At 47.9% G+C, this 26,342-nt stretch overlaps 1 protein-coding gene across 5 annotated transcripts in view; it reads left to right on the forward strand.

Moving 5' to 3' along the window:
- The window catches only part of LOC128887474 (protein Fe65 homolog), a 132,749-nt gene that overhangs the window by 93,671 nt on the left and 12,736 nt on the right, over positions 1–26,342 (forward strand). The window lies entirely within an intron of this gene.

Raw genomic sequence — 26,342 nt, forward strand, 5'->3', positions numbered from 1 at the left:
ATCGCTGGTTACTCTGAAAAGGTTGATGCGCTGGCTAAGCATCAACTGTTCACTTTCGCGAGTTCCATAAAAACCTTTTAAGAACTACGCGTAGCACGCGCTTCGTGACCTTGCGTATTTAGCTAGAACAATGTTATGACGCAAGCGCCATACAAATTCAAATAGTACCTATTTCAAGGTTGAAAGTCTTCCTATAAGACCGGCCACCTGTGGTTAAACGCCCTGTATATCGATCCCGTCTCGACGAGCGTGTTCTCTCGTCATCTTCGTCGCGTGTCTCCCGGTTCACGCAGCGAGGAGATGTGCTCGCCGCAGAAAATTTCAATCCGCTATTTCCATTCTAACGAGAGGCCGCCGCCGCCTCCGATCGCAGCGCGCCATGAAGAGGCTTTCAATTTCATGCAAATCGCCAGGCATCGCTGCGAGAGCCTCGCAAACACGGCGACGTTGGTCGCTGGGCGAACCAGGGCAGTCCGGAGGGCGACGGAGGACGGAGGGTTGCTTGTTATTAAAATGCTTACACACCGGCCGAGAGTCCCTTGGATATACCGGATATTGCGGATTTTTCGAGACCGGAAAACGGTCGCCATTCGCAAAATTTTTGTCTCCAAATGTCACCCTCTTCGGTATTATGAAACCCTTGCTTCCCTCGACGATTGGATGCATTCGTATTGCACGATGCGCTTTTCCGTTGCACCCCTCTGCCTGCTGCGATTCTATATCGTATAATCCAATAGTAATCGTAATAATGCAATTCAATATAATTTAATCGATGATATTTGATGAACGCAACGTACCCTTCTATAAATCCACTTATCCCGATAGTAATATATTTAATTAATTAAGCCCCTTTGTACAATTCAATTCGAATCTAATAAAATCCTAAAAATTGCGTCGTGATAGATTAAAAGGATACGTAAACTCGTTTAAAAATAAATATCGATTCAACTGCTTTCCATTTGAAATACGAATTTTACCCAGCCCTGAAAGCCTGTGCACGCCGGTTTTTATCTCGCATTTTAAGGGCATGTGACCCCAAGTCGCGGATAGGGTGCCGCGGGGAAAGGAGGGGAATCATAACAGCTAGAATCAAGGGGAGAAGGCAGGAATTTTAAACGGAGCGCCACGAACGTTTCTCCATTTACATTCTATACATTTATAATCGCACGGTAAATTGTGGTAGAGAATATCGCGAAGCGACGGAGGCGTATCGCGTCGAGTTGCGCAATCACGCGTTAAATGTCTGAGAAAAGTTTGCGAATGTTCGTTTGCATCCGTCTGGGGCGTATCGAAACATTACTGCGCAATGAAGGAACGTAAATACCGTGAAGCGCCAAACAAACTGTGAAAATGTTCCTCGACAACTTTCGCGGTATTATTGAAAGCGCAATCTCGCGTAACTAGCAAGTATAAATGGAAATACTTAAAGGCGCGGAGAATGTTCCGAATATCTTCTTTCACGGAGTTCTCGAGGCGTCTTATATAATGTATACATCGAAATACAGCCGAATCGAGTTGCAACGAGAACCGCAGGACTAGTTAGTCGTCGGGGACAGTCGGTGGGATGAAATATTTCGATGATAAAATAGTGGCAACACTGGCGCGATTGGTTTAACAGCCTCGTGAAATGAAGCGGATAAAACACTCCCGTTCACCTGGTGGCTACGCGTTACCACCATCGTTCTCTCTTTTCATATTCATCGCCAATTTTCGCTGCAGTGCGCAAAACGCCGATAAATCGCATTACCCTGAAACGGCCCGTGGCCTGCAACCGGCGGCTTATTCGACCGTGTTTAAATTCCCGTTGGTGCCGCTTTTTCCACGGCGAAGGAGCACCTCGATCCGTCAGCTATCATTATACCGAAAATGATACGCGTGGAGCTGCCCGTTCCGAGATATTTATTCAATCTGAACAACACGATGTCGACGCGTTAATAAGTTCGCACTTGTATTGTAAAGGAAAATTGCGGGATGGCGAAGTAAACGCGGCTCTGAATTTTTCGTTGGACATGGACACGTGGACCTTAATATTCGCTTTCATGTTGTACTGCAATTGCAGTAATCATTCTCGCAACTGAAAAAGTTGCTCGCGAATTGCAATCAACGGTCGAGAATTTCAAACGTAATTGCCGCAAGCAACTGATTTCCACTGCAGCAGAATTCAATCGTCAATTACGATTTATAATCGATAATCAATCGTGGAGTGTCACTCGTTAGTCGACGATATAATTACATATTGCCAACGCTGTTCATCCGTCCGATTTCTCGCGTTTTCGTTTCGCCGCAGTGGAAGAGAAACGTCGCGATCAGACGCGGCAACGCTAGGCACCGTTTGGCATGAACCGGTTGCGCATCGATGCGCGTTAATTACGCTTACACGTCGAATTCGACCGATAACAAGCGGATCGCGAGCTGCTCGACGAACCGTCGTTAATCGAACCGCTTGCTCAAAGCGTTACTCGTTCGCAACTAAGAAGGCGAGCCGCTCGAGAGCACCTTCGTCGAATGCTTTCGAAGTTGAATACTCTACCTCTATTCCATTTTCATTTCTCCTTTTTACAAATTGCCAGTTACTTTGGCCCGAATCGAACCTCGTATATCTCGTTCAAATACTCGGCTTCCTGTTTGATCGAGCGATCCTGGGAAGGGAAAAGTTTCCATTTGCGACGGTGGGAGGGGCAAAGGGCGACGAACGAGGACCAGAGAGGATGCACTTGGCACGAATCGGTTTTCCTCGGGCGCCCTTAATTGCTGCTGCACTCGGCTCCGGAGGCTATCGTCGAATTTGCCCGTTAATGCCGATAATGGCCACGCCGACGCTAGCTCGAACTTGCTCGCTACTGAATGCGCCGAGCATCTTATCGCTGCGCTGGCACCGTGTAAACGCCCGCGAGATAACGCCCCGATCCGAATAATTATTTTCCGGGCTGGCGTTTAATGTCCGGCCGCCGGGAAGTTTCACTCGTGGCCGCTGTCTCTCGAGCTTCCTTCGAGCTTCCTGGAAAACTTTTAATTACCGTGGGGTTCATTGTTTAGTCCGAATAGGACGGTGTTTAGTCCACTTTGGCCTGTAACGCGACTCCGTATTCGTTCCAGCCGACGATTAAGTGGAATACTCGTCGCAGTTCTTGGCCTGTTGTTTCGCGGTACCCTACAACGATGGTAGGCGACTACGAGTCTGCGTCATAGGATGTTTGAGCGTTCAAAAGAACGTCGTCTCGACTCGTCGATGCGCTTCGCTTTCGAATAATATTTCTATGGTACAGCTGTTCGTCCCTAAAAGCGTCCTACTCGCATTCCGCGGTTACGGATGAGGGCGGACGTCGCGCATCGATCGACGAGCCGTCGTTTCGTGGAGGAATCCGAGGTCTAGCGCGTGTTCATCCAAAAACGTCGCGTTGCAAGGGAACGAAAGAAAGAGAGGCTGTGCCAATCGGCTTTGGTCACACGTTGGCATCGTTTTTCGCGTACAATGGCCAGCGACGCGACGGTCCTTCCAACACGGCCGCGTTTCCCCGAACACGTTATTTCGTCGACAAAACCGTTGGCTCGTTGACATTCTGCCAACGGCGCCGGATTGTACCATTGCTCCCGCTACTTCCTCTCGCCGTTCCGTATCGACCGTCGCATTGTACCGACTCAATTAACGACGCCATAAATGATTCATACCGATATATTACACAGAGCGGAAATTACGGGACCTGAGTTGCCGCGTGCCTGTCGCGCGTCTGCCATCGGCGAAATAAATTGACAAGAAACTGGCATGCGAACCGCACGCAATGTCATACATCACGCGTATTTGCACCGTCGTTTTTTGAACGATCTTTTAACGATGTAGCAGGTGAACATCGATGATATATTCTGTATTTAGTCGGCTCTTTGGTTCTTCGCTTGAGCCATCCCAGACACTTTGAAACCTCGTGCCTCCGACCACCTTCGAAGGTCGTCGTCAGAACGAGAAGATTCGAAATCTGTTCGCTTCGATAAGAAGGCTACGAAATCGGGAAATCCTGGCCAGCTCGCGGATTTCAAAGGACCGCGCGTCAACTCTCGCTCCGTCGAACAAAAAGTGCCATTCGCGAGATGCAACCATTCGAAGTCCGAATGCGTCTCGGTGGAACGACTCCGAGCAGCGCGCGTACTTGCACACACGTGCATCGCCGCCGAAAGACCCGTCGTCCATTGGCATTCACCGGGCCACGGCGAATTTCATTTATATGCTAACTCGAAGCCACGCGCGCGTCCCTGTTTCCACCTTGAGATCCCATCGAAACGTGTCGGCCGCACCCTGACGCGTTTTCCAGGAGACCGCTTAACAGTGTACCATTGCTGCTCCCGAACCCTGTTCGCAGCAATAATTGATCCCATCACCTCCCTCGCCTTCATCCCGTGTTCTTCGCTAAAAGGACCGTTCGGAAAAATGTTAACTCTATTTAAATATAAGTCACGTTATCAAAGCATATAATTAAATTCCTACCAGTTACCGTTCTTCCACGTTATTATTATTAATTGGTGGTAGTCGCGTGCAAGCGAAAGGGCGAACAACGTCGCGTCATCGTTTTAATTAACGCAACGATTCTTCGTCTCCTTCTCTTCTTCGCCATTTCGTCGAGCTGTCCCGCGATTCCATAAACATAGACAGCGAAAAACTGAAATTTAACTCTCAGTTAACGGGCCAGTTCGCTAACGAGCCGTGCTCGGCCGTCGTTTGTCGGCCGACGACGTTCCGCCTCCGCGAAGCCCGCTAAGGACGACGACTGCATCAGGACGAATTATCACGCTTAAGGGGTGACGCGCGCGCGTCTCGTCTCTATAACGACGTCCTCCCACTGCTGCGGCCGCTTAATTATCGCGGGGCGTTAATTACGCTGCGATTAAGCCGGCCAGCGGACCGACCGCAGCCGCAGGAGGCCGCGGGGGAATTCGAATTTCCCGCGCGCGAGGTCACGATTCGCATCATTGAGTACTCCACCGGGGGGGGGGAGGGGGGGGGGGCCCCCAAGGAGATTTCTTGCTCGAACCGAGCCACGATGTCCTCTACCTGCTTTGCCAGTTTGTTTGCAAGGATTTTGGGAAAGATAAACGATTCTCGAATTCGAACGATTCTCAGTGATGAAAAATAAAACGAAAAAAAAAATATTATAATAAATAAACATGTCGAATTGAGTAACCTCCTCCTTTTCGAAGTCGGTTAAAAAATGTTGAAATGACGGAAAATATTTTCGTTAAGTTAGTAGAATTTAGTTTGAATTATTTATAGGATCCACGGAATCGATGATAATCCGTTATTATTTATATAACCGCCGAACATTGAGTTGCCAGACACTAGGTATAAATAGCTGTCGTCAATGTCGCTGTCATTTTCAGCGGAAAAGCAGAGTTATTTCAATTTCAACCACATCGACAACCAAGCTATTTCCGTATTTGCGGTTCCATTCGTTTCCTGGTGAAAAGGATCCCGCGCGGTGTTTCGCGGAATGGTGCGACGTTCGCGAGGCGTGGAAGTGACGCACTAAAACGGAATAAGAAAACGTGAAGCGAATGACGCCGGTTTATCATGTGGGACACGCATCGCGTCGTAAACTTTCCTTCCTCTTTGTCGTTTTCTTTTTCTCGTCATCGAATGGTCCTCATCTTCGCCTCGGCAAGGGAGACGACGAAAAAAAGTTTTGCTTAGCTTACTTCAGCAGCGTGACGCGTGTCGTGCGAGCAAATTCCATGGAGCAACGTTCGTCCCTTCGAAGGACAAAACGACCAATCGACAAAGTTTCCTAAAGAAATGTTGATCCTTCGATACATAGAGGGGCAGTTTTAATATCGAAATTAATCGTTACACGAGAAGTTTGAGCCAAGAAGTGGACTGAAATTCATGTACGGGTATTTACGTAGCAACGAATATCACATTGCTGTTACACGGAACGTTCATCAATCCATTCAATCTCTTCCATCGGAACAAAAGTTCACCATTAAAAGCGCGGCTGACAATGTCGCGGGATCCTTTGAATCGTGGTCCACGGTGAACCTTTCGCTGAAAGATCGAGACGACGCAGAGGAGTCGAAATAAGCAACGAGAAAAATGGTGGAAAACGGGAAACGAGGCGTAGATGAAAGCGGCGGTAATCTCGCAAAGGGCTTGGAAATTCTGCAGAATTTTTTTGCGCGATTGTGTCGCGTTTCCGCGCGACGCTGGGCGGCGGGAAGAATCGACAGAGCTTAAAAAACTTGGCAATTTCCGGAGACAAAAGTCACTCGTGCGCGAATAACGTCGTGAAGTCACCGTGATCCGCATACAGCGCGCTTCAGCGACATAAAGGATGGTTTCGTACGTTTCTCAGAAACGAAAGTACACGCGCCCTCTTTATTTTGCACCGTTCCCGCGAAACATCGTTTGGTCGTTAAAATGCGCTGTACGCGGTGAACACGATCAGACGATGTCTTACAGGATATCTTTCGGATCGTAATTTTCATTTAACGGAGAACGGATAGATGAGAACTTTGCCAATTTCTATCCTGCATCCCTTTAACGGTTGAATCGAATGGAGCACGTTCGACAAAACGGAATAAAAGTATGCAGAAACAGAAGAAGCTTCATCCGAGATGTAAGCCGAGCGCGTATAAAGTTCCCTCGGGGGAGAGAAATCGTAAAATTTACGAGGAAATTTTGCAATTTTGGAGCGGCGAACCCCCAGATTGCGCGGTCGATTTGCCTCAACTTCACCGTTCGTAGTTTCGATTGTAAAAAATTTCCAGAGCCAACGCTCCTCTTCGAAATCCGTGGGCGGATCGCATGCATACAAAGGGTGCATTCCGGAAATGGAACGAAATTCGCGTTGCACGGAGGCCTCGGTGAACACGGGTCGCGTGGTGCCGGAAAAGAAAATGAAAAACCGAACGGGAATTTGAATCGAATTACAGTCATTTTCGATCGCCCGCAAACCGTTTCCAAGACAATAGGTTGGCATATAGACTTTACGGAATATAGTCCACGAGGAACTAATTTTAAAATTATACCTACGGTGCATGACTTCAACCCGCGTCGAATTTGCATAATCACGGGATATATTTGTAAAATGATCGTGTAGCTAGCAAACGTCGAGTCAGAGTTTTTTTATGCTAATGCTTCTCTCTCGGAGTGCGTCTACTCTGGAACCTCGTGGATCCCGAGAGAAGTTCGTCGACATGCGACTTCGTTTAAAATGTTACAGAGTTGAAAGCGTTTCGCGTGCGGTTGTTGCGTCGCAGCTGCGCTACCGAGGTCTCGATTTTCGCCCCGACGATCGATTCTCCGATGCACTTCGTTGCAAGCATCGCGAGTGCACCTTGCCACAAAGACCTCGGGCGCACTCGTGGCGGCGACTTGCATTGCAAAGCACTTCCGGTCGAGAGGATCCTCCTAGCCGTGACTCCCCTAGGGGGGTGTACGAAAGGGTCAAAGGGTAAGAAGGGTTCGTTGGCCCTCGATCAACCCCCTGCACCCCCGCGCACAGGTCACCCCCTATCAACCTGTGCTGTCCGTATACATTTACTTGCGGTTGAAACCCATCCCTTCTCCTTAGGCCTTCACTTTCAGTCGCCACTTTATTCCCCAACCCCTTCCCCGCCAGACGATCGACGATTACGTCGCTACCGGAAGTCATGGCGGTTCCCTTCGATGTGTTTACAGTCGCGAGCACGCCCGCGTTGCTTGCATCCGATTGCGTTGCGATTAATAAAGGTGTTATCGTAACCGAGTGGAAAGTTATAGCAGAGATAGCTCCGCTTATTAACCCTTAGAAGCCTGATTTTAACAAAATTAAATTTTAAAAAATATCAATTTACTTATTATTTGAAAAATTTTTACAGCTGACGGTTATTTTTTTTTAACTTTTTTTCAATAGAACATCGATTTAAAAATCCGTTATCAAATTCGAAAATTAGGGCATTAAGGATTAATACTGTACAGACGGAAAGTTTTGGTAACTCTTACGTTTATATATAGAGAACAAAACGTCATATGCTTCAAGTTGAACTCGATCAAGATACGGAAACTTCTTATTAAAATTCAGAATTAGGAATACTAGCTAGTGCTCTGAATCCAATATTCGCGTGACTAAATTTCCAATTTTTTCTCGGATTCTATCATTCCGTGCGAGAGTATCTTCGTGTTTGCCACCGAATTTTTGAATTTCGGCGAAGGGTTTTCGCTTCGCGATGGAAAAATACACCGTCGAGTGGTTCTGGAAAGTTCATCGAACGTTTTCGTTCCTCTGCCTTCGGGAGGAAATTATTTTTAATGCCGTTGCCGCTTCCGTGTTAATAAATCACGACAGGAAACACGTAACGGCGGGCAGGTCTCGTGTAACTCCTCGTTGTATGCGCAAATTATTCGAAGCCGACGTTGCACCGCAGCTCATCCAAACGCTCGTCGCGAGCCAGGTATTCGAAATGAAGTGCTCTCTCCGACTGGTCGGACAATCCACGAAAGTCTGAGTGGCGAAGAATCGAGTGGACGCAGGCCGTCGCTGGAAAACTATGAATAAATATTCAACCCTCGTCCACCTTTTTTCCCCCTCGTCGTCTTCTCGGGACGAAGAGACCGCGTTCGAGTGGACCCTCGACAGAAGGAACGTTTCTTTTTCTTGCTTGGCGAAGTCGTTCCCCGACCATCCCGCGAGAATCGTAACACTGTCTTGGCTCTGTATTCGTCGTCTCTTCTCGTCTCTTTCGCACGTCTTCTCCCGTTATCCGCTCCTCTCCTCTTCCGTCCAACGCTCCTGACTCGGAGAAACAACCACCGCCCACGGAACAAACAAAACACACAGAGGGGAATTACCGACAACGGGCAGCGCGAAGTACTTTTGAAAATCGCGTTATTTCCATAGAAAAAGGTTGTACCGTAACGTCGACGCAAATAGAATTTTCCAACGATACTCCCAGCGCGAGGATGCAGACGAATTCTACTCGAATGGTGTTCGCAAATAATTTTCATACATGATATTTTACGAATTGGTAATTTGGTTGTAAGAACTACATCTTACCGCGACCAATCAATTCGTGGCTATGATTCATGATCGTTTACCATCGTTCTGAACGCGATTGCGACGGTCTTTCGAAGGCAAAAGACTACGCTAATCCGTGTTTGACGTAATCACTGTTGAATCGATTTGCTGTTCGAAGAGTGCCCCATTGTCGCAGAGCGTGGTAATCGCAACGCATGGAACGAGACCGATGTCGCGCTGGAGACATATTAATCGAACGATCGATTCGCCCCGTTGGGAATGTAGGTCGTCGACGGACGTCGATATTTTTACTCCTCGGACGGCTAACAAACCTACGAGAGCGCGAGAGCCAAGCGATTCAGAAGTATTCCACTTTTCGACACACGAGAGACAGCCGTTAAACGATTTGCGTGTCATCTCAGTTTCCCTTCCCTCCCCTACACGGTTTCGTCTTTCCGTTTCTCTCGTAGGGTCTGATAACGAAATTTCAGGAGAACCGCCGGACCTACGCCGCTTTTGAGCCGCGATAACTTCCGGTTCAGTAATTTCATTGCTCACGCGCGCCTGCGTTCAGCTCCCGGATTTAATTTATCGTCTTCGTTGGAGCAGCACTCGGGATCATGTTCCGTCCGCCATCCCTTCCACCTGTAATTTCTATCCTCCATTATGGATGTGCGCCATATTCGTCGCCTCGCCTGAAATAGTTATATCCGTTCAACGTGCTCCGTCTCATCAACCCCGTGTACACCGATACGCAAATACTTGGACGAGGATGAGAGCTGACCGAATTCATCCCCTCCATCATCTCCTTTTAAAACGATTTAATAGAACGTCACGTTTCTATGTATAGATATATGAAAGAATACTTGCCAGTGCTGAACAAGTATTCTATGAAAGTTAAAGCGTGTAACCGTTTGAAAATATTTTAGTGACTCTGTATGAAAAGAATGTATGAGACACGTAGAATCGAATGTTTGCAAATGGGGTTTTGTTTTTGAGAAAATCGATGCCCGAGTTTATCATCGAGAACGACTCCGGCAACACGTCTGTCCATCACCGGTTATTTCTACTTGCGTTGGTGTTCGTAAACGTTAATTGCGATATGGTGTTGTTGCCCGTTTTCCGTCGATCCGAGTATCTTGTAATTAGTAGAGCTAGTTAAAACAGATGATACAGTCTCGTCGCTGTTTGCCATGTATTCCAACACAAGTAGAAATAACGAGTAACGGTCAGACGCATCGGTGATGTACCCGATCACACGCGAATTCGATGACGTTTCAAACTTATCTCTCTGACATGACAACAGTCTCGCTATTTTCCATCGAAAATTACAACTTTAACAAGACTTGACGAACGTTCGAGTCCTTCGATAACGTTGTGTTTCAACTTCAATTGGAAACGATTCTACCCGCGTTCGAAACGGTTCAATGTATTTCAAGTAGAACTTCAAACGAGGTAGTTAAATTGCAATTTACACTTGGAACGAAACGATAGCACTCCAAAGAAATTAAAACACAACTTCGAGACGTCCTTGACATCTCTGTATCGGTGTACACTGTCGTCGGCGAGTTTCCGCCCGAGCGATATTTCACTCAGCGACCGCAAGGAGAGGGAAATTTCTGTGGACCGATTCGAACGCCCCGCTCGCGCGCCGCAGAACCGCGAAACTTGCGGCTAGATGCAAGCTCGTTTCAAAGGCGTCGATAATCCTGCCGAGGGTGATCAGAAATTCTGTCGCGAGACCGCGCCGGAGGACTCGTGGGTATTGGGCATCCTTATCAAGTTTGCTGCGAGTTCACGACCCCGCATCGACTAATTAACCTGTGCCATTGGGAATAACGAGACGCGCGAGAAACAAACAGTTTGCAAAGCAGTACCTGTCATGCTTCGCGACACAGTTAGATCGCGCGTCAACGAGCGACGATCGAATGCGTGCAACGCATATGTAATCGTTCGAACAGATAGAACCATCTACTTTCGATCTATGGTTTCCAGTGATCTCTCGAGCGATATCCTTGATAGCTACGAGCTAAATAGCTTTCTCCCTGGGTGATTTTAGCGGTCTGATTACTGGTTGCACGTGGTTCGTTCCACGCCAAATCGATCTGGCAGTTTATTGAAAATGAAACATAATGTAGACGACGTAGAATTGAAAAAAGTTTAAGTCATCATTTTACATATATTACGCTTTCAGCTGTGGTCCTCAAATCGAATGATCTTTACGACTAGAATGCTTAATATGGGACGAAGGAATCCTCGTTCTGTTGGAATCGTCGCGCGATTTTAAACGAAGGAATTAAAGAGAGTGGCTATCGATTACGGAGGCGCCGGAAATCAAGGTGAATATCACGGGCGAAACGCTATTACGTAGGTGGCGTGAGAGGGTGGTGACGAATGAACTCCATAAAACTCCGCCTCTATGCGCGATACCGCCGTGTGCTCCGATAGAATCTGCAATTATGCTTGCGAAACGTTCCTGGCTATTTTACGTTATTTCGAGCGGATGGGGGTCCTTCTTTCTGGCTGGCTTCTTTCTTCGGCGATTTTACACGCCAAGAAGAAAATATCGCCAATAAAACGCGCCATTTCATTGGCCACGCGACGCATACGGTCCGACTGTTTCGTATGCAATAACATTTCCGAGCCTATTATCGTTTTATTCGCGATACGAGCTGGGTCGCATAATCGACCATGGTAACGAAGTAGTTCCGCCCTGGGCCAATAATTGCAACCGAGACTAGAGAAAAACGAGCAGATGTTATTAAAAAAGGTGTAGGGCCTCGCCGTATCGATATTTCCATCCAACGAATCGTTTCATGTTTCCGTTCGTTCTCCCTTCAGATCTGCAATTTCTATCCGTCATTATGGATCTGCGTCGTATTCGTGCCTCGCCTGAAATAGTTACGGTAACGACTATAGAAATTGCTGTATCCTTCAAAATACAGCGTTGAATATACGTGAATATATTACGAGCGCGACGGCTAAATTGTTTCGCGATAATAGATTGTGTTTCGGAAAAGAAAATTAGGGAAATACGTGCGAAGCCGATCGAAGAGTCGAGGAAACGGCCCGCGGGAGGCGATGTTATTAAAAAGGAAAGAGGGAGCGCTATCGATATTTGCCCCGGACGTATTGTTTCGACAACAACATTGTTATCGCAACGGGCGAGGGGCGATTCGTGAGATAGCTCGTCCAGGAGCCGTGGTGCTTTATCGTTGGTAATTTTACAACGGGGTGCAATAGCAATTCGCTCCCCGACGGAGTATCGGGAAAGAACGGAAGAAACGATTTCGTGGCAGGGTTGTTGGCTTCCCCGTTGAACGCGGGGGTTGCGGGAATGGGCGCCGTCCGCGTTATTATCAGTTCGTCATCTTTGTCTCAATCGTTGGCAACGACCGTCCGTACGGCATCCGCGCGCCCGTCTTTTCAGCCATTCTGTCGGCTGTGCGAGGGTGGAACAACCCCTCCGTGTCGACGACGCGGCACTTCGGTCACGTGGACGAGAATGCAGCTCGTTCGGAGAAACGGGAATATATCTACCATCGGGAGAATGCACTCGATAAGGCTGGGGGGCCACTGTACTCTATTGATTGGGTTGCGGCATTCTATGTGTCGAATTCCATCCCGTAATCTCCGACCGAGCTCCAGACACGCACGTGTCGATCCATATTCAAAACGAAACCCGTTCATTTAATCGTAGTATCGGTCGAAGAATAAATGCGAAATGGACAGATTAGTTATCTAGCGGATGTACAATAGGAACATTTTCAGATATACGATATAATTATCGAAAAACAAGTTACCTAATGAGAGTGCGAATAATATTTTTCCGAGACAATGTTTTCCAACCAGACGTCCCACTACTCTCTTCAATTTTACGCCCGACAGTTTCATCGTTTCACTTTGGGAAATATTTGATCCTCCTGTTGGGTAATGAATTCGATAGAACGACGCGTCAAATAAATGACACGTTCGCGATACATGTATTGTTTCGCCGGTTCGATCGTACACTGTCGCCGCTCGTTTACCGGGAAATATTCATTCGCGACGATGAGATGAAATTCGTCAAATTAAGCTAATATTTTCGCTCTACCATTCCACATTTTTAACGATAACGCATGTATTCGAGCAAACAACGCGAACAGAATTTTCGGTGGCACGAAATGGCATTACCGATTTGTTTTCCGAAGATCAATGATTTTTCAAGAATCACGAGAAACTTTTTCATGGTTATAGAAGGGAAGAAACGAAATGGAATGCGTGATACGCCGCGCGGAAAGTAGTTAAAGTATAAAAGACACTCGTACGTCATTCGATGCATCGGTGTGCGACTGTAGACGCGTACACGCAGAAACAGAATTGCGTGCGCATCGCTCCTCCCACGAAAACTTCTCGACGGTGAAAGCAAATGCACTTATTTCTTCCTTCTTTCCATCCCCGTAGTCCCGCTGATCACTGGGGTGGCTGTGTCAGCCGGCAGTCTCGTTTCTTGCGTAAACAAGTCGTTCCCGCTGTCGACAACTTCCACCTTATCTACTCAATTAGACAAACTACTTCTACGTCGGCGAACATCGTCGGGGGAGTCCCCGTTTCCTTCGTCTTTCCGCGCTTTTGTTCGGTCGGTTCCAGCTCCTCCCGACTGGATCTGCGTGTGTACGTACGTGCGGAGAAAACTTTTGAATTTACTCTGCCAGTCTCCCCCCGAGAAGTCAGCCTCTTCTTCGCGTTTATTAAGTGGAGGGTGAAAAGTTCTGCCCGAACCGAGGTGAGGGAACCCGCGAAATCACTGCTTCCACTCTCGCGATAGTGCGTTCCGCAGCCCCCTAAACTCACGCATTGGCCGCCAGGAGCTTGGATCATCTTTCGAGACTTTCTCTTATTCCCTGTGTTCCTCGCCATTGCCCTTTTCGAGGCTCTTTTACGACTCTTTGCGACTACCTCGCTGCTCTTCGACCGCGGTTTGTTCCCGTTACAGCGTCCCCCAGTGAATCGCGATTAAAAGATTAACCTCTCGACGCTCTACTCCGACAATCTTCGGGCATGTACAAAAGAGATACAAAAGTATTCGACTGCTGCGTTGTGTTATCAATGTACTATGAATCAATTACTCCCGAATAATTGTGTATATTGTGTCCTCGCATATATTATTAACTGTCACGGACTAAATGAAGTGTTCGAGTCGACTAATGAGCACAAAAAGCAATTAACTTGCGTGCCAGATGTTTGATATAATTCCGCGAAAGCAGAAACGGAAGTCCGTTAATTTATAACCCTATTTCTCGTCACGTCCATTCGAAACGTCTCTAATACCGTCTCGTGCTAATCAGATGCGGAAAGAAACCGGGCGGAACGCGAGTCGCGAAACGCCTGGCAGGTAAAAACATACATCGCGATTCACCTGCGGCGACCGCAAGGCGTCAGTAGTATGGGCACGCGATGGTACGGCAGAATGACGTCATGACCCGTGCCGAGAACAGCCGAAAGAGCCCGAAGCCCTCCGAAATGTACCGCCTCGTTCACGGAACGGCGCTCAGTCTGTCGTCGACTGCCGCGGGGTGGTCACGTTCGTTGCGTGCGTTCTTTCGCTCCACCCCCTTCGTTCTTGTTTTCGTCCCCTCCCCTCTGCACGCGTATCAATCACCTCTGTCTCGATGACTCGTTCGTGCGAAACTCGAACGGACGTCTATCGATTCGTTGCTCGGACGATTTCGCGACGGTGAAACGGGCCGCGTTCGCGCCTACGCCGTGTCGTGTCGTTCCGCAAACCGAAAAAGCATCGGCCAGCCAGCAGCGGCAGCTGCGACACCGACGGCGGTCTCCCTGGCCGAATTAGACGGAGGAGAGTATTGATTCGCACGCTTCTAAATGAATAACAATCCCGGCGCGGTGGAGGTCGAGCTCGTGCCGCGACTCCCGTTGCACGGTGATCTTCGTGGCAGCTGACTGTAAGTGGTTCTCGAGATATGCCCGCTTTCAAGTTCGTTGCCCCCTGCATTCGAGCTCCTGTCTATCCCCATCTCTTCCAACCCCTTCCCCATTTGCCGGCCAACCCCTGATCCGCGAACCGGTGTAAGTCGACGACATCGAAACGTCTGGAAACGAGTGGCGGCACGGTAATCGAAGTTTAAAGACGCCGGAAGTAATATCGATTCGCTCCACTGTAGCGAAACGACGCTACCCGGGATCCACCAATCGACTCGCATCGACTCGCTCGTGCAAAGACAGAACCGTGCCGTACGCTAATCGTTCCTGTGCCTTTCGAACGCGGACCGTTCACGAGAGAACGATTTTGCTTGGAAGGGATTCCGGACCGTACTGGGTCAGACATATTAGTTAGACGTCGCAAGAGCTACGTCTCGTGGCTTCCATTCAATTTACGATCGACGATGCGATCGATACGAATCTGAGATTTTTTCTTCCAGACAAATGGGAAATTTTATTAAATTATTATCAGGTTCAGAGGTGACTACAGGTGAGCAATTCACCCTCGCCACGTGTTCGACGCAATATCGTACCAATTATACTGCTCTCGAGCCTCTGTGACAATTGTTGAGCTTGATAATGGTTGAATGAAATCCTCTTTTTTAAATATAATTGAAAGGATTTTCATTCGCATATTGATTACTTTTAAGGAAGCTTCGACAAATTGATAAAGAGGAATTAGGCACCACGTCTTACATTTATTTACCGAAGACGAATCACTCCAAGTGAACGAGAATTTTGATTATTCATCGAGTGGGATCAATCGATCGTTCGATCATTCGTCGACGAACAATGCGTCCACCAACGCGCACACATCTCTTGTCGAAGTACGTGTCACCGTTGAGCCTCGCAAATTCTCGGAGACTCACTCACCGCTGACCTGCGATCGTTTTCACGCTGAAGCGGTTTATTTTACCTTTTTTTATCTGGTTTTTACGTCCCGTTGGACGTATCGTGCCATCGCGAGCGTACGAGTTTTAGCGGTTTCCCGTCGTTGTCACAGCTGGATACGATCGCGAATCGGTAACACGCTAGGATGATTCCTTTCGAGACCAATACCGTCGGTTTCAACGCAAGCTTTATTCGTTATAACGCTCCGACTCTTCTAGATTTCAAGCCTTCGAGCTCGCGATCGATAAACGTAATGTAAAGAATATGGGATGAGCAAAAAGCGGTGATTTAAAATCGACGATCAGTTTAATTTTTGATGGGTCGTATGACGGTCGCTGAATCGGAATATGCTCAGGGGTTGGAAAAATGGGGCACGTGGCAGGTTTCGCACGGAGACAGCCGTCGATAAAATTTAAGCGTCGAGCTACTCGCCGCTCGAGCGATCTTTCGTGCGAGTTAAGCAACGAGAGACTTCGTGCCCGTGTTCCACTACTTAATGTTAGGGGCGGTCGTCAAAGTTGCGCCCGAGTTTACCGCTTCTCCCGGAAGCCTGGGCGGCTGAAAAGAGTCTGAGTGGGAGGATTCTACGGGTGGTGAATAGAAAGGGTAAGGGAGGGTGGTGGCTAGGAGTAGACGAAGGAGTGGTCGATAAAAGCTACCCTCGCGTGGCTGCGTGATTACGTATAAAGCGGGGATTTCGCTCACGATGACTGCGCTCTGTTTTTCGCGTGCACAACATCCGCTACGCACGCCTTTCGCTCGATAACGACGATCGAACGATTAAACCGTAATCCGAACGACCCATCGCACCGTGCAAAATTTCGCGGTGCGTCGTTGTTATGCGAATATCGATCCGTGGCCCACCAGGAGCAGCGATCACCGTTGCTGCCTTTCTTCTGACGCAGCCTTCTACGGGTAGATTGCTCTTCGGAGGCTCTTTTAGACAAAATTTTTCAATATCAGGTCATTTAAGTAAAGATAATCGCAATGGAACGACGGCCTTGTATAGTGTGAAAATAGTTTCAATCCCAACAAGCCCTGGAGCTGCATAGATCGCACTCTGATCGAGGGCAATTCCAATGAATGCTCCTCGAAAGTAATCGCACATCATTTTCTGGCGCACCGTGACCGCTAATTTCTTTTTTCACATACCGCAAAGTGTTCTCCGTGAACGATATCGATGAACTCCGGTTCCAAGTACGGCCGATTGGCCGCCCCTCGATGGGTATCGATTCAACATAATTTGAAAGGGCGGAACAATCCGTTTGCGAGGCTGAAACGTCACCCATCGTGGAACGAATGTTTCATTAATCCGTTTTCGAGCACCAAAGGGTTGGGTGGGGCAGCAGGTTGAATCGGATGGAGGGGGCAGGGAAGGACACGAGGTCTTTTTTCAGCCGATGAAACTCATCGCGATCAGTGCACACTCCGACTAGGCCACTTCGCCATTCCGCTTTCGCGACAATCGTTAATTAAAGCCGAACGTCCTCCAGGGTGCTTGCACTTGCACTTGGGATCGGTGCCACCCGATCTCCTCTCCACACCCTCCACCCACGAGCCGCCCTCTTCCCACGAGAACTTTCAATGCTTCGTTAATCGCGGTTCGCCGCCGATGAAATGGATTTTATAGCGCGATTCGACCTATAATCGCTTTGAAGGGGGATCCGCGAGCTCTGGCGAACGCGTGCCGTGTCGCATGCAAATAAATTTCGCCGATCGCACGTGACGTTTCGATGTCCGCGGAACCGTTTTTATCCTCGGTACGTTTCGTTATTTGCCGATGGATTAATTAATCGTCGACCTCTATTGACCACCGTGCAACCATCGAAACCGTCCTCTTTTTCAACCCTCTCGAATTCGTGGATTTGCGCTGCGAACGCCTGGGTCACGTTTTCAACGATATCCGAAAGGAATTAATTCCCTATTGGGTCACCTCGCGTTAAACTGGACACCGAATGGAGCAACATTTTTTATTCTACTCGTACGTCGATTTCTAAACAATTGTTTCAATAACAGGGCAATCTCGGTATTTTCCTTTCCTCTTGGTTCGCATTCTAGATGAGGTTAACAACAGGCTAGACCCGATGCTCGTGTTTGCACCGGAACTGTATGCTTATCGCTACACCGTCGTATCATATTTTACGTAATCCTTCAATTCATACTATGCACGACTCTGGAGCAACGAGAAAGTATTATTATTACGAGGAGTCTCAAGTGTGTTCTGCGCTGCGTCGTTGCACATATAGGAACTATACCGTGCACCGTGGCTTAATGCGCAACCCTTCGACCCAGTTTCACGGCAATCTTTCGCATAGCATACTTGCAGGCGGTATGCAGCAAGATGGGCCGACGTATGGCGCGGTGGACTTGCTCGATGAACATTCTTGTCGATATTCGTGCTATCGTTTCTTTTTCAATGATTCCATACTCTTTAAGTAGGGTTCTGGTTTTACACGTAGAACAAAGATCAGGATTTATCGCAAAAATACCCCAAGCAATATGTCTCTTTTGTATATTCCCTCGATGTAATAATTAAACCTAATTTTGACAAAGGATATCTTTATTTATCTTCCCTGCTCCGAGAGATCCGTCCACCCAACGAACGTACACAGCACTCGGTATTCTTTCGAACGAATCTACCGTGTGATAAAGGGTCGATTGTACGGTATAGGGTAGCAGAGAACACGCGAACATTGTTTGTCGTCTTTTGGATAGATTGTGGCCTTCGAAGAGCCATAGAGTAGAATTTCGACCCGATCGTTTCGAAGAGCGGGCTCGTGGAAGATTTGGTTGTTGTTGTTTGCGAAGTACTCGTGACAGCATGCACTCTGTAATCGTATTCCATTGGCAGACTGCACTTCGACGCGCTTTCATATCAACCGCGTTTGTGATCAGGAGAGACAGGCTCGATACACACGGAGTCTCTCTAAAATTAGAATCCACTTCGCTCGTCTGATCCTTTCCAGTCGTCTTCCCTTTCGACGGCCTTTCCAACGGAGTCCCCTCGCTGCCTAATCGTCTCCCGTGCTCCTCTTTGATCGTTGTCTGTCGCTTTTTACCTTTCTCCTGCTCGTCTCTCTCCCTAGCCCCGGGTATTTAGTCACTGTGTAAAATTCCTGTGCAAGCGAACGCGATCTCCCTGTGTTCATGAGGCTTTCAAAGAACCGAACGCTACGCGAAAATTGTTTTCTCCTTCGTGTCCCGACCGTGGGGATTTTCTCCCGTCAGTTTTCTCTTTTTTATCACGCTTCGCGATGAGGTTTTCGCTGGAAATTATTCGGAGCGTCGTTGGCGAGGTTACGGTAAAAATAACGCTATTTCTTTCGAATCTAGTTGTAACGTCATCGCGTTCGAGCTTTGGTTGGACAAACTTTTCTACAAAATAACAAGCGGATACTTTAGGCTCGAGAACACGGCGCAAAGTATCGTCTACAATTGAAAGTTAGGCAATGTTTGAATGGTGTTGCCGGGGAACTCGGTTCTCGAGAGGTTCTGGCGACTCCTTAAGTGTTTGGAAAACAGACAGCGGAGGAAGCACGGGTTGCCTCGGGTTTTGTACCAGCAGTACGTTGTTAGACCGCGAAAGAAGTAACGCGTCCGTTCCTCGGGGTACATAAAATTGACATCAGGGACAGCGATAGATGCGGTAGAAAATAAATTATATTTCTCTACCTGTTATTCTTCCTGTTCCCAACGTTCTCGCAACGTACATTCTCGGTTTACTTTGTATAGAAAGTTCATTTTCTGCAACCCGTGTCGCTTATCCTCATGGATATTTCATGCCAACAGACATGTGCACGGTTTCTCACGAAAACGTATCGGATCGAAGTAAAACTCTTTTAACTCGTCGCAGCCCTTCCGGCATACTTTGCCGAGATTGACCGTGCTCAATTTGGACAAAGAAAGCACGCAATTGCCGACGCTCCGGAATAATTCTATTTGGTCCGTTGGTCTTGGAATCCACTTTGCTCTCGTCTAATCCTGCTGCATCCATTTCCCCTCCTCTGATTCCGCTCTCTTACCTCCATTTCCATCCACTCGTCGCCTCTGCTCGTTCTAACGTCACCTGGAAAACATCGCGGAGGAGCAACTCTGTCTCTCGCGTTACCAGGAATTCCAACCAATACTGGATAACATCGAAACACTGGTCATGTTTCGACTAGAACCATTTGAACGAAACGTGTCGCTTCTGTTTTGAGTTGAGAGATTCATTCTAAAGTTATTCGAAGATTTCAGCGTAGATAGAAATTCGCGAGATAAAGGCGAAACGCACACTGGGGGAGATCGATCGGTTGGAATTTAGCGCCGCGAATGCAGCGCCGGTTGGGAAACCTCGTTAAACGGAGACAATCCGGCGTAGTTGTTTCGCTAATTGGACAGTTGATCGAAACACCGCCACGTTAATCCGTCGAATCAATTATAAACGCGTTATTATACACAGTAGTCGCGAGAAACTCGACGGTGGGCGTCGCTCGGGCTCCGCCGATCTCGTTAGCGTACTCGTCGACGCGACAGCGACCGTCACGCTTCGCTAGGTCAGGAATCGAATTCATTATTTTATACGTCGGAGCAGAGCAAGCGTACCGATCGTGGGGGATCGCTTAAGGCCCTCGACTTTACAGTCTGCGTAATGGCCGTGGCGACGATTTTCCACGGGCCACTTGGTCCGCCTCGAACGCGTTCGCTTTCCATTAACATCCAGAAAACGTTGGGTGTTCTAACGGTAATAGAGGCTCCCTCGCCTCGCAGATAACGGCCAGGTGTAGCTGTCCTCGGTTAAGGTACCGCTTTGCAGGACATTCGTAGAATTGCCCTCCGTCCTGAGGCGAGAATTCTCGGACTCGTCGCGACGCCCAAGCGTCGCCGGAAGGCAGACCCTCGATGGTAACTAGCACAGCCTCTCTACTATATTTTTTAAACAATTTTCCTTTTGCAATGGCCGTGCTTTCTTACGGACTTATAAAAGTAGGAATACCGTGGTTGTAATTGTTCGCTAAAGTTGGAATGCCAAAGTTGAAAGTATCCATAAAAGTAGGAATGTTAATTAAACGTGAGTCGCGAGGTTGGTGATCTTCTTTTTACGTCTCGGCGAATAAAAGAACTTTTCTGGCACTCGTTGGTTCACAGAACGTTCGTTTGCTCAAATGAAAGAAATATAAACTTGTAGACAACTTTTGACGGATATTCTACTATGACAATCTAAAAGAATTGAAATTCCAAAGAGACTCGCTCGTCGTGTCGCACATAACGTGAAAAACGATAGCGGCAATCGTCGGTTTCTTCGGAAGTGGAATAGGTCAACCAGTGTCAGACGATCGATGTACCTTGCGGTTGAACCCGCGAGCCGACTTTTTTTCTTTTAAGTTGGGCGGGAATACCGAGTTCGTTACTCCATCGAAACGTTTCCAGGCGTCTGGCTCGCTAAAAATATATCCTTTTAAGACGCGTAATAGTCGACCCCTTGGGTAGCTAGCACCAAGTATTTTCGTCTGTCGGCCGCAGACGAGCTTTTACTGGTTCGTTGAAGGCCTTCGTGGGATTCGACCTCTTTCAAAAAATTCGCGAGTCGTTGCTCCGCGGAATTTAAAAATTCACATCACGATTTCGCTTTACTCGAGCCCATAGATATATAAAACAGCGTTGGTCTAACAAGATAGATAACGCTGACGATTTCAAGATAAGTTACTTCCTGTAATCGAAGAAGTATTATTTGTAGGAGAATTATACGTGTGTTATTCCAGGGACATTTATAATCACAGTTTTTTAGTAGTTGATCGTACACACTCCTTAACCTTTACAAGTTTTAATGGACATACGTGACCTACATAACCTGTACTTGAAACAGATTTAATGGAAAAGTTTGTTACAACCGCTTCGGGGTACATAGTTTCCAAGATGCGCGATATAAAGAACAAAGTGTGCTTCTGTGTACTCGCGGTACCTACAAAGAAGGAAATACATCAGGCTACTGATGAAGTTATCTACGATAGCTATCCATAAAAAATACTGTATCCATTATTCGAATGAAATATTGCCCATTCCCGAGCCCATCGAGGTCAGATCATGCTCGAACCATATGGATGCGCCAACGCGAACTCGTGCGATCACGTAACATTGAGAAATTCACCCGTCGTGCATGCAGGCACGCGCGTCACCCCGTAAATCCTCGAAATGGAATCCCCTGTCGCACCAGCCCAGCCACTCCTCTCTTCCTCGCTTCTCTTCGCGAGATCTTTCTTTTCCAGAGTACTCCTTTCTTTCCTGGTAATACCTGCATACGACGTAATCGGTGATCCAGGGAGGTCGGTGCTCCTGATAGCTTCCGCCGCGTCGCGGGCTTTGAAAAAGCTCGCTCTGTTCCGGTGGGTCGGAGACGCGGGGGTGTGTGAGGCAAGAACACCTCGGTCCGTAGAACGCCGCGAAGAGGATGAAGAGAAATGTTCAAAAAGGTCCTGCTGGGATACCCGACCGGGACGAGATTATCGGGCTAAACTGAAATCCGGAAAGGGGACGCTCGCGAACGAACCGTCCTACGCTAGGTGTCCCCGTTTACTCTTCCGGTTCTCGCGCTGTTTGTCGGCTGGGCTTATCTCCTTCGCGAGGCTAGGCTGGTCTTTTTACATCCCGGTCTGTTCGAAAGATCTCCGTTTCCGTCGCTCAGTATTCCTTTGCGGCTCTCGTTTCTTCTATCGTGATTCTTAGTTTCAGTATTCGAACATGACAATAATTTTATAGTAGCGAGGTGAGTTTAGAGATTCGCGACAGCAAGTAATGTAAGACTCGTAGGTCTTCGTTGTTACGTGCTTTGTAAGTTTAATTCGATTTCCTTTGGGGAAACATCCATCTTGGATTCCTGTCGGTTGAATTTCTTCCTCCCCGAATCTAATATTCGAAAATGGCCTACATTACCGAGTAGCCTGCTAAAAACACTGACCCCCTAGGTATTTACCGCGCAACCCTCTTTCTTCGTCGTTGCACAGTTCTAGCGCACCCCTTCGGCGTTTACTATCGATAAAAAGAAAACATAGCTGCACACAGTAAACGAATCGAGACACAAAAGCCTTACACGCCCCGCAGGAGAGAGAAACCGAAATTTCCATCGTGACGCGTACCAGCGATGTTCACCGCCGCCGAGGCAACGTCGACATAAAAAAAAAAAAAAAAGGAGGATGGCTGTCGATGGAATCGATGAAATCCATTCTCTGGCGCGTAGCCGACTTCTGGTGGTAGCAGCCGTGCACGGTTGATTCGTTTTTGAATGAAACTTTTGGCGGGAGCTGGATTAAAATCTCGCCGAGACTGGGGTGAAGGTGTTAGAGTCAGGCAGACATGGAGTTGCGGCGGGAAGTTTCCGAGTCTCGTAAAAAAGAGCTCGTAAACCGGTACGCCAAGGGAAAAGCGCTCCTCGAAGCCGCCGCCAGCCGAGGTTTCAGTCTCGAAAGTTTATTAACCGCTTGTGTGGATTCCGTGACGAAGAAAAAAGCGTAACGATCACCGAGCAACGAATAAATTTCACGGAATAATATTTACAGGTACCGCGCGAAACTGTTGTCCCGAAGAAATTAATAGCCAAGCGCCGGTCTTGTTAAGTTAATTAATCGCGAAGTATCGGTAGAGTTCCTCCCCCGCGAATTTGATTTCAAAGCGATCCTCCCGACATAGCTTCCGCATTTATAGAATTTAATCCGAAAGCAGACGGTATCTTCGGAGAAACCGACTGCGTGTTCTCAAACTCGGGAGTCTTCCTTCCATCACCCCAAAACCTAATTACCTCGGCTGACTGTGTACGGCCCTGGAACCCTCTCGAAGGGAGTAAAGGCTGCAGGGAATACGCCATCGGTTCGACAAGACCTAACTAGACACCCTTCTTGTACCGGCTAGCCGACCCGACGATAATACTTAGAACAGAGCTCTTGTCTTCCCGTAGTCTATCAGCTATTCCTTTGGAAACACTGCGTTTCGGTTAACGAAATTGCTCAGTTTCCACGAGATGTCGATCATGTACCGCACCATTCGAAGCTATTCTATAGTTACAATCCCTCTCATGCATAACGTTACCACGAACAAATATTAATATCTTTATACATCTTCTATATAACTTATACATATATGCATCTAGATCTCCGATTCGAACGTCAATGTCGCCCTTATAACACGAGCAAGCCGTGCTACCAACCATTTCGTTGGCGCTCAATCTCGGTTACGTTGGCTAACGTGCACCCGCATTTATCATTTCTTGAATGTGTACGTTTCCGTAGCGGTTTTTCCTTTTGCGGAAACCGCGAGGGCCGACAAGTCGCGCGATAAGACGCGCGCTCCGCAGTCGTGGCTAAACGACAGCGGTCTCGACCATCTAAACCGTGGTAGTAGGGGTCGTTCGAAATGGAACGGGGGAGGAGGAGAGGATAGGGTGTCAGGGGTGAAATGGACGAGGGACGCCGTGGGACGCAGAGGGGTTGCTGGTAGTGTGTATTGATCGAGCTAGAAGAAGAGCACCCCCGATTCTACTGTACTTCGTACGGACGCCCACGTACGCGGTGTTTCCCTCGTATACGACTCTTTCTTCTTACATCGCGTTTCTTTTTCATTTCACCCTCGTCGTCCCCTGTTCCCCTGCACCACCGTCGCGACACGGTTCGGTCACGCTTCTTTCCCACCTGCGAATGTCACCTAGAGGCGTAACAAATTACTCGACGACCGTCAACGCGTTAATGTCCTGCTATGTAATTCAGTTTGGCGTCCTTTAGCGTCTCCCGGGAAAACGGCGGAGGCCACCGAGATTCGGTAATCCGGATCGAACGGTGATCGATGGCCAATCGATAATTAAGTCGCGGAGTTTGGCGCAGAACTTCCAAGGTCAGCCGGAGCAGCTGGCCAAGTCGAGCGTTTTGCTGAAAAGTACCTTTAATAGTTTCTCATGAAGCCGCGCCATGGGAGACTAATGACGATTATTTCGGAGGGAAAAGGGATCCGTCTACTTGTTTGACCCAGATCCCAACTGGGACCTTTCTTTCGTCGAACTACTTTAACAGACTCGGACTTTCTGATCGCGAAAATACTCTTTCCGAGCCTAATGGCCTAAATGAGACGTTCCGAATGCTGAGAAAATTCTTCTCGAATTTAATGCTCCGGGTATTTAGTCTGTGGTCGAGTCTATTATATCTTAGATCTACTGTTCCACGTGGATATTATTGGTCATGATCAATCATTGTTTGCTGATCGTACTATCGTTCCAAGCTCTTCCAGCAATTAGCAATTCAAATTCACGATTTCTTTATCGAGTCACGTTCGGTCAATAGTCATCTCCTCGAAGAACCTCTCGGCAAATCGTGACTCGAGAAACCGGATGGTTTTCTTGGCAGGATCAACAGACTAGTTACGCCGAACGAAATACTTAATTTCCATCGATATCCGGCACGGTCCTCCAGAAATTGCATATGCCGTAATCATGGTTGCGGCAGACAGAGAACTTGCGGTGTAATTTACGGTTCAGCCAGGTGCGTCAGAAGTTGCTCACCTTACGACCTAATTGGGTTTAATTACACCTCGCTGAAAGTTACGGCGGTGGCGTGCGACTCTATATCGGGTGGGTTACAATTACGAGCCCCGGACAGCTGATTTCTGTTACCGCGATCTGGCTTATTACGCAGACGTCTACGATCCCTCGAGCCCGCAGCGATCGAAGTCAGGCTTTCCCGAGGTGATCGCGGGCATAACGATCCGTATGAATATTTTCGCAATTGCCCGCCTCCGACTCGTCGAGGCTGAAACATTCGCACACCGGATAAGCGATCGGTCGTTTGGCGCGAGCCTCTCGCGCTGATCGCAAACAGGGCAAATAGGTTGCTTAATCGATCAGCGTGGCAGTCCTTTAATGCAATTGAATTCTCGCTTTGATCAGCTCGGATCTTGATTCTGAAACCTAATGGTACTCGAGCGAAATGGAATGTTGAACTTCTGTTAGAGAATCAACGAGCATCCACGTGTGCTGCATTGGATTATCGAATACAATTACATGCGACGCTAATTGTCGCGGGCGTGGAAGGGTAAATGTATCACAGGGGAGGATGATAGGCGCTGGGATGAATTACGGGTTTCATTGGATCAGACAATTCAGTCAATCTTTACGAGACCTGGATTAAAATTTTCGACGTCGAAACCATCCTAACAACGTTTCTCCGCGTGAAAAAGAAACTAAATATTGTTACGCTCCCGGCTCGCGCAATGTTCACAGTGCCTCTTGGACCTCTAAGCCGTATTTCCGTGACTTACATTCTGACAGGCACGCCTCGAGAACATAATAAGAGACTCGGGAACAGAATCTAAACGCGCGAAACATTGCCTGGAAGTTGCGCTAAGTTTGCAGAGAACCGAGGAAACGTTCTTGGCTACCGAAGCGAAGCGTCTCCGCGCTTCGAGCGATGTTTGTGAATAGCGAAACAGTTCAACCAACCGAAACGGAATGGTGCAAGGGAATAATCGAAACTTGTA

This window comes from Hylaeus anthracinus, unplaced genomic scaffold, assembly GCF_026225885.1.
Source record: "Hylaeus anthracinus isolate JK02 unplaced genomic scaffold, UHH_iyHylAnth1.0_haploid 11989, whole genome shotgun sequence".
In the NCBI taxonomy this organism is placed as follows: Eukaryota; Metazoa; Arthropoda; class Insecta; order Hymenoptera; family Colletidae; genus Hylaeus; species Hylaeus anthracinus.